At 33.1% G+C, this 14,618-nt stretch overlaps 1 protein-coding gene across 5 annotated transcripts in view; it reads right to left on the bottom strand.

Moving 5' to 3' along the window:
• Positions 1 to 14,618, bottom strand: part of LOC140451938 (furin-like protease 1) — a 251,022-nt gene that overhangs the window by 155,971 nt on the left and 80,433 nt on the right. The window contains exon 1 of one of the 5 annotated variants that reach the window (XM_072545918.1): positions 3,875 to 3,971. The exons of the other annotated variants lie outside the window; for them this stretch is intronic. The gene's annotated coding sequence lies outside the window, so the exon portion shown is untranslated. Of the gene's footprint in view, positions 1 to 3,874; positions 3,972 to 14,618 lie in introns of those variants that run through there. 5 annotated transcript variants of the gene reach the window in all.

Genomic DNA, 14,618 nt, shown 5'->3' with positions numbered 1-14,618 from the left:
ATTGGACTGAACTAAACGTAACAGTATGGCAGAAGCAGCACTGGACGTCAGTGTATATCCAGAACAAGGTACTAGTAAAAATAAAACTGAATCATACTTTAGTGTAAACAATATTGCATCTTCACCATATAACTAGTCCTGCCATAAATGTTGATACAAGGTATTTAACTAAAAAAATTTTAACTACTGGTTTCGTTTGAAAAATTTTTACGCACTTTATCAATAATATGATGAACTATAAACTACAAAAAATTCAGAAAAGACAGTTAAGATTCGATTTCAGTATAGTATAGTATTATTATTATACGTATTTCGTTCTATCAGGACTTTCTATATAGCGCCATCTAAGAATAAACAGTCGAAATTCCAAAACCAAAATTCAGATAATTGCCCAAATCTGTGCCTTCTATAATTTTCAAAGCAAAACAGACCATGAATGGACTGACATGTGGAATCTAAATTTGCATTACACAACTTATAAATTCATCTGGGCAAGAACCTTTCGCGAACTGATTTCTTATATTCAAAATGTGAGTAAATAAAAATACACAAAATACAGCTAAGATTCGATTTCCGTATAGTGCTTCCACTATTCGTTTATACATATTTCGTTCTATCAGGACTCTTCAAAGCGACTATGTACAAGCTCTAAACGTGAAATCAAATATTTTCCGTCAAAAGAAGTAATTATAAAAATATCTACAGTCGAAATTCCGAAACCAAAGGCGCTCGTTATTAAAGCTAAAAGTAAAAGCAAGCAATGTCTAACCAAATTATTAACTCCATAAATGACAAAAATATGGAGTGGAGTTGAAAAACTCATAAAAGATATTCGGTACCTAATTCGGTAAACTTGCACTGTGCTGCTCATAATTTAAATCTAGTAGGTACTTAATACAGTAAGAGAGGTTATTAATAAAATTCTTTTGAAACAGTTCAACAAATTTATAATTTTTTGGCCACAGTTTCAAAAGACGGAATATCTTATCAAGTTTTAATATCTGATAAGGAAAAGGAGTCTTTAACTACGAAATGTGCAGGACGTTATGATGCTATTTACTATAAAAGTTAGGTTTGTTGAAGTCCAAAAACGAAAACGATTCTGTTAAATTGCAAATCAGATAAAAGAAATGAAGCTGTTTCACTTAATAAGAAGATTGAGAACTACAATTTTATTATGTTATTGGTTTTTCACTTCAAAATTCTAAAAACTATCGTACACACACCACACAAACATGCCACGAACACGATCAAGAGCACGAAAACAAAAAGAACCACCAAAACCACCAGACATAGAATCAGACACAGAAACACATTCCACAACATCACAAGTGTCTATCACTATAGATGGACACGAACCAAGGTCGGAACAGGAATGGAAGCGGGCTCTGACAGAACTCTGCTTCCAAAATCCTGAGGTGACATCACACCGATTGTCCAAAACATACACAAACAACAAAAAACATCACCAATCACACCGGAACAAATCAAAAACATAGTATACACACACTTTTAACACACATCAGCCGACAATACACCTCTACCTTCACTTACACCTTCACCAAACCTCCACCTACACCAACACACACACAAATACTACATCACATTAATCCCAAAAAAGTTTTCTAGCCAAAGGAAATTTTACCGAATTCTCAATAACCACAACCTCCTCGGAGATATCCCTATCAACCTAGAAATGGAATCATCCGAAAACCAAGCCATCCTCTACACGACAGGTCCTATTCCCAACAGAAGAGAATGGGAAGAGGATCTGCAAGCCATCACAGATCACTATAACACAACCGTATCCAAGAGAAAACCCACAAAATACACAGACACAAACAACACAGCACCAAGAATACTCACCACACCAAAGAATACACAAAGAAACACACATACAGAGCAACACAATCCTATCCGGTCCATACAGCATATACACTTTATTACGATCCTCCACCCCAAAATCCCTGCAACTACACAACCCTACAAACACAAAACACACTCTCACCAACACACACTCAACCAACACCATGACCCATAGACACAGCCACATATACACGCGCCACACCTCAAAAAACAACACTCACATAACCCAAACAGCCAACACACAACCCACAACACAAAACCCAGAAAATCATCGAGGTTAACTTATCCGAAAATAAATTTCCTTTCACTAAAATAGTTCGCATAATTGCCAGCTCCACAAACCAACCCACCTCTTATATCAAGAGTTTTCGCGAACTCACGAACTAAATTCGCCGATGCACTTTCGAACGGTATCAAAAGCGAAGGAAAACGGTTAAATTGTGAGGTTCCAAAATCAAGCAATTCCGTTCCAGTTCGACTGAAATACTGTTCGAAATGTTACAAAAGCAGACATCTCAGCAACAAATGCACAGAAAAATCCTTTATTTGTCCATTCTGTGGACAACAATATAGGTCTAATGCATGCCCCTGGATATATGATCCAAAATGTCCCAACTGTAATGGAGGCCACCCCGCATTCTCACAAAAATGTCCTCACCGCAGAATACAATCCAAAAATACAAAACAAACCCAACCTGTACACTCTTCCAAAGAAATTCCTTCATAGGACCTTTCCTCGGCCATGACATCCTTAATTATCATTACCCACATACACACTTTACCTCCAAGCTCACAATCATAAACACATAAACACCTAAAGAAACAAGCCAACAACACACAACCAATAACTACACATAATTACACCAATAACAACACCAAACACCAAACAGTGTTTGATACTAACCTACTCAATAAAGCACTAGAGTTTGTTGAAATATTTAAAAAAAGACGTATCTAAATTATTTGCCAGCGAAATTCTCAAGTTTTCGGTCTATCTCAGAGATGAAATAGAATAGTCAACATGTATTAAAGAACTTGCTAATTTAATAAAAATATAGAATCCATTTATGCCATGCAGCTTTTCTGAAGTATGTACTGCATTAATGTTATTTGTTAAAATACGTGTGACGACAGCTAGTGTTGAAAAATCATTTTCAAAACCAAAATTAATAAGAACCTATTTAAAAAACTCAATGGGAAACAACAAGCTACGGAACTTCGCTATTATGTGTATTGAAAATTCTACGGCCCGATCTTTATAAACTTAGAAGATATTATGATACCCTTGCGGAACAGAAAGCCAAGAGAAAAGAATTGTATTACTAAATATCTTGATAAAATTAAAATAATTTATTATAAATATGTAATACATACTTTTAAAAATTAGATATTTAACTAAAATGGACACAATATTACTGTCGAATAACTATCTCAGTAATTTATTAAAATTAAATTACAATGTGACGATTTTTCTTGGGGTCCCATCCAATAAATTTGACACGGGCCTCAAATTGTGTGGTTAAGCCACTGGGAATCAAAAGTTTGGTGAAAAATAATGATAAAATGAATAATTTAAAAAATATGAAGGGAGAACAAAAGAAAAAGTAAGAACAACAGAAGGAATAGAACAATGAAGATAGTATCGTTTTATTCCAAAGTGGTTGTTTTGTGTATATATATATATATATATATATATATATATATATATATATATATTAAAAAAATTTGAGACAATATAAAAAATAATAAAAAAAAATTTCTTAAAGGAAATTATACAATTTTTTTTATATCAAATGAGATAAAATATTGCTTGTCTTAATTTTGTCACTCATCAAATCATCTCCGTCAAATAAAAAATGTATTTTATAATATGTGGTATAGATATTCAACAACAGTTTTGTTAAGTTATACATGAATATTTAAAATAATTATATATTGTTTTAATTAAGTAGTATGTAGTAATGTAGTAATTAATGATTCTATTATTGTTTGGTTTCAAAAATCTTACCTTCTGGTATATCTCTCGCTAGATCTAGTGTTTTATTCGCAATCTCACATCTAGACACTCACATCTGCCGAATCTTTCATATAACTGACTCTTAACGGACCGATATTAATACTACTTCTATAGTTTATATAAACAAACTGCTCTTTTTAAACAAACAGTTTTGCGCATGAATGTGTAAATAAACACCCCCTCTTCAGCCGCCAGTGCTTTTTCTAGTTCAGGGATGTTTGTTGTCCACTTTCGTGACAATATTGGGATTTACTGTAAAATCTATCACGGAAATGATATCAGTCGATCAAAACAGGAATAACATACAATCGCTTGCACAATATATTTTGAGATTAGTATACGGGGTTTGTGTCATAAATCATTTAAGTTACATTATTGGTTATTTTTATGCATATGTAAAAGTCTAATTCGTAAGATATATACACATATTGTTCTGAAGCTATTTCCTTGTGGCACATTAATGCACTTTACTATTTTTGTTGGGAATAAGCCGCAATTTTATTTTAAAATAAGTTTCGTTCTATAAACAAGGAGATTTCTACATTAATAATATTAAAGGCAATAAGCGAGAATAATTTTCCTCACTTTAAGTTATGGCAATTACTTAAAGAAATCGGTTTTTGCTATGAAAATTCGTTTCAAAATATACTCACAATGACCACGAAGAAAACTGAACTCCGCTGTTTATGAGGATTACTTTTCTCAGGTTTTGAATTTTCTACCAATGTTTTCAATAACGCCAGCTATCACTCAAAATTAGTGGAAAAGTTTCCGACGGTCTCATTAAAAGATGTAGATATAATTGACTTGCTATAACGAAAACAATACCGTATGATCAGACTATATTTAAAACGGAATTATTACGAATTGCAAGGTAACATAAATCTTACAAGAAAAAATATGTCATTGACGAAATCGTAAAAACAAAAGGAATAAAGGTATTACGTTTGCCACCTGATCAGTGTAAACTAAATCCAATAGGGTTAATAGGGCTCAAGTAAAAGGTGAAGTGGCCAGAAAAAATACAACTTTTAAGTTGCAGGATGTTGAACAACTTTTAATAAATTCGGTAAAAAACGTAACGAAAGATAACTGGATTCATGCCATAAATCACGTAAAAAAAGAGGAAGAAAGATTGTGGACTGTTGATACTAACATTGAAGAACTTTGTCAGCACTGCTTGGGGTAATTACGGGGTGGTTTGAGTAGCTCTGCGGTTACCACAGTTGGTCCCAAACCCGAATAAAATGTGGAGGGTGACTAGCAAGATTAGCAACCTACCAATCGTTAAAACGAATACTGCTCAAAGAAACAATGTACAGCGTTGGAACCGGATTGATACTATGAAGACGACCACGGCAAGAAATAAGGACAAGCAAAAAATATTCAAAACCCATATGAGAATCACTATATGGAATATCAGATTGCTCAACTCAAGGGACCAAGAAATAACTTAAGTGCTGAAAGAGAAACAAATACGACATTTGCGCTCTACAGGAAACAAAAGAAAAAGAAAGGAAAAGACAATCAAAATTAGGCGAATACATACTGATCTTTAATCTACAGTGAAGTCGCAAAACAAAACAGAACCAAAAAAGGTGTAGCCTTACTAATAAACCAAAGATACCAAAATCACAACAAAGAGTGTCAATACATATCAGAAATGATTGTAACAGCAAAGATAAGAATGGAGAATTAAGACCTGAACATCATCGGAGTATACGGCCCAAAAAATAACAAGTCTCAAATAATAAGGGAAAAGTTTTATACGAATTACAACAAGTAGTAGATCAAATCAGAGGGAAGATGATAATATTGAGAGATTTTAACGCTCGAATATGCAATCAAGTAATATTCGGAATTAAGCAAAAACATAATGAGAATGTTAAAAGGGAAAATCGAGAACTGATGATAAACCTTTGCACGCATAACGAAATTAGGATAAACAACACATTTTTTGACCACAAAGACCAATACAAATATACATTCAATAACACCCGTGGACAAAGATTTATGATAGATTATGTTATAACCAACAGAGGTACACATCCATAAAAAATAATTGAAACAAGATGCCGCAACTCAGCAGATGTAGGTAACGACCATAGCCTATTATTATGTAAAATAAGAATCATCAGATATCACACCCAAGAGAGCAGCGCCAAAACAAAGAAAAATCAAAGTAGGATGACCAAATACGGAATCCACGGAATACTTAAACAAAAAAAGGATATCAGAGAAGATCGCTGGGAATAAAATATTAGAAAACGATAACATCGAGGAAAGCTGGGGAAAACTCACAAATAACAAAATTAACGCAGCAACAGAATTACTTGAAGAAAGGAAAGTAACGAACACTAACATATCAAAAAAGAAAATACCATGGTTTAGAGAAGAAGTGAAGACTAAATGTGAAGAAAAAAAGAAAGCCTTTTTACAATACAGAACACAACAAGCACAACATGCATACAACCACTATAAACGAATCAGAAATGAAACGAATAAGTTAGTTAGACCAATAAAAAGGAAACAGTGGTAGAGCTTCTCAAAACAGGTGGAACACGACTGCTACGGAACACAAAAATATATATTTAGAATGATCAGAGGACAAAGAAAAGAGATAAACGAACTAATAAAAACGAAAGACATTCAGAAGGAAATACGAGCAGACTACTTTCGATCCCTGTTTACTAAAGTTAACGATAATGAATCACCAACACCAGAAGTGACGACAAACGAAGAAATAAATATTGCGAAGGAAGAGGTAAAGGGAGCTTGGAAATTAAAAAATAGAAAATCACCAGAAGACAGAATATCGAACGAACTCCTAAAGTACGGAGAACCAGATCTGGCCAAACAGCTATTAAAACTAATCTAAAAAATAATAGAACAAAACAGAATTCCTCAAGAATGAAGATCAACCATCCTAATACCTCACTTCAAAAAGGGAGACAAATCGGACCCGAAAAGTTATAGAGGAATTAATTTATTAAACACAACCCTAAAATTAACCACCAAAGTAATAACAAATAAATTGAATAAAATTGTAATACTAGCAGAAGAACAACAAAGTTTTGAGGTCAGGAAGACCATACACCGACGCTGTATTTATAATGAGGCAAGTGTAAGAGAAATCATTAGAATACAATAAACCAGCATATCTATGTTTCGTGAACCTAAGAACACATTTCATCGGGTCAAATTAAAGGACTTTATCCACTTATTGTACACAAGAGAGATACCTCTAGGAATAATAAAAACTATCGAAAATATCTACCACAACACAATAAAAGTAAAAGTAGAAGAAGAACTAACTGACCCTATTGAAGCTGGCAATAGAATAAGAAGGGGAGATTCTTAAATGGGAAAAACACAGCTTAAAATAACCTGCTATGCAGACGACGCAATACTACTCTTTCAAAGTGAAGATGATTTACAACGTATGCTGCACCAATTTAATATAACCGTCAGAAAATTTAACATGTGAATTTCCCCAAAAAAGACAAAATGCATGGTTACAACAGCAAATTTACTAATAGGTAAATTGGAGCTGGAAGGTCAGATAATAGAACAAGTGATGGAGTTTAAATATCTAGGCATCACATTATCTATCTAAAAAAAGGTCAAAACAGAAGTAGAAGATCAAGTAAATAAAGCAAACAGAGCCGCAGGTTGCCTGAATAAAACAATATGGAGAAATAAAAATATTGGAAAAAAAAATGACAGGCAGAATTTACAAAACAGTCATCAGACCAATAATGACATATGCGACAGAAACACGACCTGGCACAGACAGGACAAAAAGAATGTTAGAAACAGTAGTGATGAAAACACTTACAGATAGTAAGTACAGATATAGTAGTTACAGACAGTACAGATATACGACGTAGATGCAAGGTGAAGAACATCAAGAACTGGGTAAGAAATAGAAGAGTAAAATGGAAAGATAATATAAGCCGAATGACAACAAATAGAGTAACCGAATGACACCAAAAAACTGTTGTCCAATAGGAAGGCGATCAGTAGGAAGACCACTGAAACGATGGAACGACAACTTGCTGAAGGCATGGTGATGTCTGCATAAAAAGAATAAGAAGAAAAAGAAGAAGAATATGGGTAACCAGATACTACTGTATTCTGTCGAGAAATTTGCGACACAGTAGGTTTCATTTAATATAATTAGAGCCGTTTCTTTGATTTTTCTCTTTATACCATCTGTTTCTTTCAGGATTATACTTGAATGTTTTCAGTGAACTCTATGTTCATTATCGCATGCGTGTTTACATATTTGAGATCTATTAAATTCTCTATTTTTGATATAAGATTGATGTTCACTTATTCTAACATTTAGTTTTCTTCATGTTTCACCTAAATAAAAATGTTCTCATTCTCAAGGTATTTTATAAATACAATTATTTGTTCTTTCTTGTTCACTGTTAGGTTTAGTTTTAGATAAAATAGATCTCAATGTGTTTGTTGTTTTGAATGTTGTTAAAATGTTGAATTTATTTCAAGTATGAATCTCATCTCTTCTTTTCGTATCTCTCCAATTACCCTTTTCCATACTTCTGTTCGTCATAGCGTCATAGCGCAATCAGCTTTTTCTTTCTATGATGATGTAGGACTTCTTTTATCTTTTTTCTCTCAGAATACCTGTTAGTATTTTCTTTACGCATTATCCAGCCTCACGAGATACCCAAACCATTGTAGTTGTCTTCCTTACATTCTGATCTGTTGTTCTTGAATTCTTGAAACCTTTCAAACTCTATTTTTCTCTTTTTAACATGATCCAAGATTCTGCATTATACGTTACGATTGGCTCTGTTATTGCGTCGTTTATATGATGCTACAGCAAGAGTTTAGCATTTGTGTGCTAAATAAGTTTCCTGTGTGCTATTCTACTTTGTACATCTTTCCTTCTCGCATTGATATTATTGATGAAGCTTCAAAGGTACTTAGATGTGTTACATATTTTTATCTTATGGGCCTCTAAAATTAAGTTTGATGCTTTTTTCCCTACTCGTAAATGTTCGGTTTTTTTAATATTCCTCTTAGAGGAATGGGGATAGAGGAATGCTTCCCAGACGTGTGTTGTACCGGAGAAATTTTTACTTTAGGGAATTAACAAGTTAAAAATTCCCGGTCATCTTGGAAAGGACTTGGAAACCGATGGATCCCGCTCTTCCTGAAAAGTGTCTGCTAAAATACACTTGACAGTCGCATAGACTTCTTTTAAAAACCTAGAAGGAAAATACTCTTGCAAGGGTATAATAGATTAGCCATTACTGTTTAAATCTATCTTGCCGCCCTTTTCTATGACGTTTTAATGATTCTCTAAACTTGGTAGATGATTATTCGACATCACTGACAGTTCTTCCTCTTTCAAATAGAACCAGATCAGCTAGGATCATGGTAATTGAAATGTTTTATGCATTACCACTTGACTTATCGACATAAACCTTTTATGATCTTCAAACAAATATATTGTCCACTTTTTGTGTTCTAGTATATTGGTTAATTTTCTGTCTACTAAAAACTTCCAATGACTAGAGCGTATATTTTCTTGGTGTAACAGACTTTGAACACTCTTAAAATCCGTATAGTTTCGTCAAGATAATAATTTATGACACAAACCTCGTATCTTCATTTATTTTTGTGTTACACATGTAATGTTGATGTTTACTGATTACGGAAATTAAAAAGTGATTTAACAAGAAATTGTTGTAGAGTGATCTATCCTAATAATTGTTAATTTGTTGGCGTAAGCTATATTAAATTGCATTTCATTTGTTTCAGCTAGCCGAGTAAATGTTTACGATGGTTGTCCATAATAGCCGCAAAACTATTACAGTGTTATTATTTGATTTGCTATTTTATTGGCACTTTATGTACTTGCGAATTCAATAAGATCTTAGTTTTCTTTAAACGTATTTTCTATATATATATATATATATATATATATATATATATATATATATATATATATATTGTAAGTATTTTGTCTTTTTTAGCTCTTGATAATAATTGTAAACACAATTGAAAGCTCGAGAATAAAAAAATAGTTAACCAATAGCCCTATTATTGACTCCAACTCATCCAAAACAGTTTTAGACAATTTAGCAAGGGTGCTTATAAAGAGATTTCTATTGAATGTGATTAATGCCTCAAACGTGTATCATAATAATACAAACATAATGGAATTGTTATCTTACCGATTAGTCCATGTTGTGAGACCGCTATTGTAGGAAAAATGTTTCTGATTCGGTTTCTTTGTGGATCTTGTTCAAAAATGTCCCCTTTATACAAATCCGAAGGGTGCCGAGTTCGACAGAAATTGTTTAAACAATTTTTTTAATCAAATTCAAAAACTTTTTTTGCACCGGAAAATATTTTTTAGGGTTTTTGTGGCATTTTAAACAAAAAAGATTTCTTATTTTTCTCTGAAGTTGACAGTCTTCGTATTTTAAGCGATTTAAAATCTGAAAAATCCGAAAATACGCATTTTCGAGGCGAAAACTCATGTAAATTATTATTTTTGAAGTTGAAAAGTGTATAAATTTAATTTTAAACATTCAGTTTAAAATAATACAGTCAGTGATAGATACAGTTTATCGATGCGATCTGCTGCTGCTGTTGCTTCTGCAGTTTTGGTTGACGTGGGTTTGGTTTCTACCGAAGATCTGACACTGGTTAGTGATAAAACAAAATCCACAGAGCTGTATGCAAAACCCGAAGAGATGCTTCAAAAGATGTTGCAGGTATTGTTGTAAATAGCATTTACTTTGATGGACGAAAGGACAAGACCCCGATAAATGAGAAAATGGGGAATCCTTACCATCGCAAAGAGATTTTGGAAGAACACATCTCATTGTTATTAGAACCCAGATCAATTTATTTGGGACATACACTGCCTAGTCGTGGCACTGCAAATGGAATTTTAACTTCGATCACAACTTTTTTTGAGGGTCACAGTTTGAATTTAGATGATGCAATTTGCGTTGGATGTGATGGAACTGCAACTAATATTGGCTGGAAGGGTGGTGTGATTCAATATTTAGAGGAGTATTTGAATAGACCGTTACAATGGTGCGTTTGTTTGCTTCATGCCAATTAGTTACCGTTTCGTCACTTGTTCCTGACCATAGATGGTTCTGCTTCGGGTCCTAGAGAATACTCCGGACCTATTGGAAAACAGTTAGTTGCTTATGAAAATAAACCCACCGTGACTTTTTGTGCTGTGAATGGTAATTTGCCTGACTTGCCAAAAAATGTGGTCAATCAATTAAGTACAGATCAAAAATATCTATATGAAATATGTCAAGCAAATGCCAAATTTTGGACACAAAAATAAGTTCAAATTTTTAAGTTTTTTTCATCAAATATAGGATCTATTTTGTTTGTTAAGTTGTTTTGAACCTTTTTCATTAATTTTAATATTAAAATATCTTTTAAATTTAATTTGTGTATTATTTGAAGTATATGATTTAGGTCTGTACAAACGTAAAATTTACAAAACTTTAAAGTCTAGTAGAGCCCTGAAGGTGACATGCTATCGTATTTATTTTACATTTTTCATAATCTCTGGAAAATTACGCAAATTTGGATATCTCTTGCGACAGTGTAGCTCAAAAAAAATTTTTTTATGCAAAGACGGGACACCCTAACCTACAGGATCCAGTAATTGACGATATTTTAACTATCCATCAACTTTTTTTAGCTTTTCAAGCTTTTTCTTAAATTCATATTTTAAGATCTCCAGCACAAGTTATATTGGGAAATTCCAACTTCTCAAGGATTTGGGAAAAATTAATGAAACGTATGTCCTCATTCAACTTAAATACGGTTTATGTTTCATCACAAGCAGTCATACCTACAATTTCAACTTCATCATTGTTGCACACTTCTTGTATAACACACACACATACACAAATTTATATTTCTTCTTTTTACCTGGAAATGACACAAGAATGTAATCACCTTCTTTATACACTTGTGTGGAGTTTTGTCCATTGTTAGGTATATTTTCAGTCGTCGAGTCTGTATTGTGTTCTTCAATTTTAAAATCTAAATTTGTATCTTTTTCTGTGTCACACACTTTATCTTTTTATGTAATATTGTTTGTACCATTCCACACAAAACTAATATCATCAAGGCTATCACCAGACTCTTGCCATTCTTCACAAGTCTCTGAATCTGAAGAAATAAATACTTTTCTTTTGTGCGTTTTTCTTTTATTTCCTAGTTGCACTTTTTCTTCTTTTTCTTTTTTATTTTTTCTCGTTCTTCTTTCTTTCGTTTTCTTTCCTCCGCCCTTAGTTTTTATTTTCCTCTTGTACTGTTTTTTCCATTTGCTTTTTCTCGTGATATTTTTGCCATTGTTTTGCAGTAATAACTGAAGGTACTTTTTCTTTCTTAGCTCTTTTTAATTGCTTTGACTGTTTGGGCTCAGCCCAAAATAGAGCTCTTTTAAATGGAGATGGAACCACATATGATGATGTCGACAGTTGTCTCAATTGTAGGGCTTCTGTTTGACTTCTTTCTGGTGTAAAATGTTTTGTTGTTTTAGTTGGTAAGTTAACAGGAGATGAGGGTGCTTTAAATAACTCATTACCAATATTTGGCTCCTCCAGAAGAACATTAGATTCATAAGGTACTTCAGTTTCTTCCCTCTTATTAGCAATATTTGGCTCCTCTAGAGGAACATTAGATTCAGAAGGTACTTCAGTTTCTTCCCTCAAATTTTCGTTTGGATTTTTGGTTTTTAAATCTCGATTTTTTATTATTTGGGATTTAAGAACGTTTAATTCAGACATTTTTTCTCTAAAAAAATAAAATAAAGAATGATCACGTATGTCTCCATCACATTCATCTCTATTTTTAAATATTGCAATTTTCTCCTTATCAATATTATCTTCTAAGAACTTTAGACCAACTTTTCACACTTTGATTTTTTGACTTGCCGTTGCAATGGTTGGGTATATCAGATTCATGTAACTCAGTGTTTATTAGGTTAACAGCATTTGGATTCCAAGGAACAAGACCATATTTTCGAAATGCATTTTGAAGTACAGTTGGTGTCAATCTTTCTTCCAGTAGTTCAGCAAGCAGGGGTGAAAAGTGAACCTTTTTTAACACAGGAGCATCATAATCGGTTAATCTCCATTGCTGAACTTTATTTTTACAACCATCCTTAAGAGTACGAAACACAGGCATGGATAATACTGCAGAAGATGAGACAGAGCATTTTGACGACTTTACCGACCTTGAGAAGGAAAATTGAAGTTCTTTGAAAAGAAGACAAATCATTTTTATAATAAATAATTTGTTTGTTCTTACTTAGTTTTTTTAATCTTCAGCATGTTAATAAAATACCCATTTTACAGTTTTTTATATAATAAAGGTGGCCACATTTTTTTGGGTATAGGTATATTGTTTTTTTCTGGAAATAATTAGTTTTAATTTCAATTTTTTTAAATAATCTAAGAAGAGAAGAGATATATTTCTTAATAGTACAATTGTTACTATTTTTAATACATATTTGGTATTTCTGGATTTGAATAAAACCTTTATACTTGATTTTATCAAAAACTTATATGGCTACTCTTCATAATCGGCGATTACAAACAAGTAAGCGCGAGCATGATTGTGTAAAGGGCATATTCGGCTATACATGCCCATCATTGTCTATGATCGCCTACAACCCGTGGATTGTCGGTTTTTCGGAGACACATCAAAGTTCCTTGATGCTTGTGGTTCGACATACTATTACGGATGATTGTCTAGACGCTTGCAGGATGATTGTGGCAATCATAGACGATCACACGATCAACCATCATCGCAGATAGTGTAGTCTAGACAATAGACTACAAACCCATGGGACTTTTAGCGGGTCATTTGACCCAACATGGATCACATATAAATCAATACTAGCATATGTAACAACAACTTTAGAAACTAAGCCGCGAATTCTTATCGATACTCAATGCTTAGGGGTTGCGCCTTAGATTTCTCACTTATGTTCAAGTCTGAATGTACGAATTTGCAAAAAAATGAATCTATATACCGATCCGAAACTTTGTGTCTGAATGGGGAAAAAGTTTTCCGAATATAAAAAACTTTCCCTGCTCCTGGTACCAATATTTTTGTACGGTAAGTCCCTCCCCTTTGAGTGATAAGTTTATCTTACCTGTGACTCACCTATTATACCGATAACAATTGACGGCATAGTTTCTTAGGTTATTACATATTGTAGTATAGTTTTATATGTGACTCATGCTGGGTTAAATGACCCCCTAAAAATCTGCCATGGGCTTGTAGCCTATTAGTTTTATGGCATGTACCGTTGTTGCTCTTTATTTACTTGTATATATAAATTGATCTTCAATTTATCATTTGAGATTTCACTCGATATTTTGGCAAACAATTTGCAATATACACAAATTCACTTTTAACTTTTGCTTAGCGGATTTACCGTTTATTATTCAGAATACTTTAACAAGTGTTGCGTCATAATTTTTTTCACGATTCGCTGAATATTACGAAAAATTCAAATTGCAAGCATATTAAAAATAGTTAGTTGCAACACCCATCACCAATGATTTTTGTAAGACAGCAGGTATGAGTATGATTCAATCAAATTTACGTTCAAGGATATTTTATGATTCTATTTTATCTCTAATGTCTAGCCCCCCAATTTCAGATCTCGGCAGGGAAGTGCTACTACGAAGAACAACTA

This window comes from Diabrotica undecimpunctata, chromosome 10 (genome assembly GCF_040954645.1).
Source record: "Diabrotica undecimpunctata isolate CICGRU chromosome 10, icDiaUnde3, whole genome shotgun sequence".
In the NCBI taxonomy this organism is placed as follows: Eukaryota; Metazoa; Arthropoda; class Insecta; order Coleoptera; family Chrysomelidae; genus Diabrotica; species Diabrotica undecimpunctata.
Note: the sequence above shows the minus strand (reverse complement) of the source record. Positions and strands in the feature narration are given on the sequence as shown.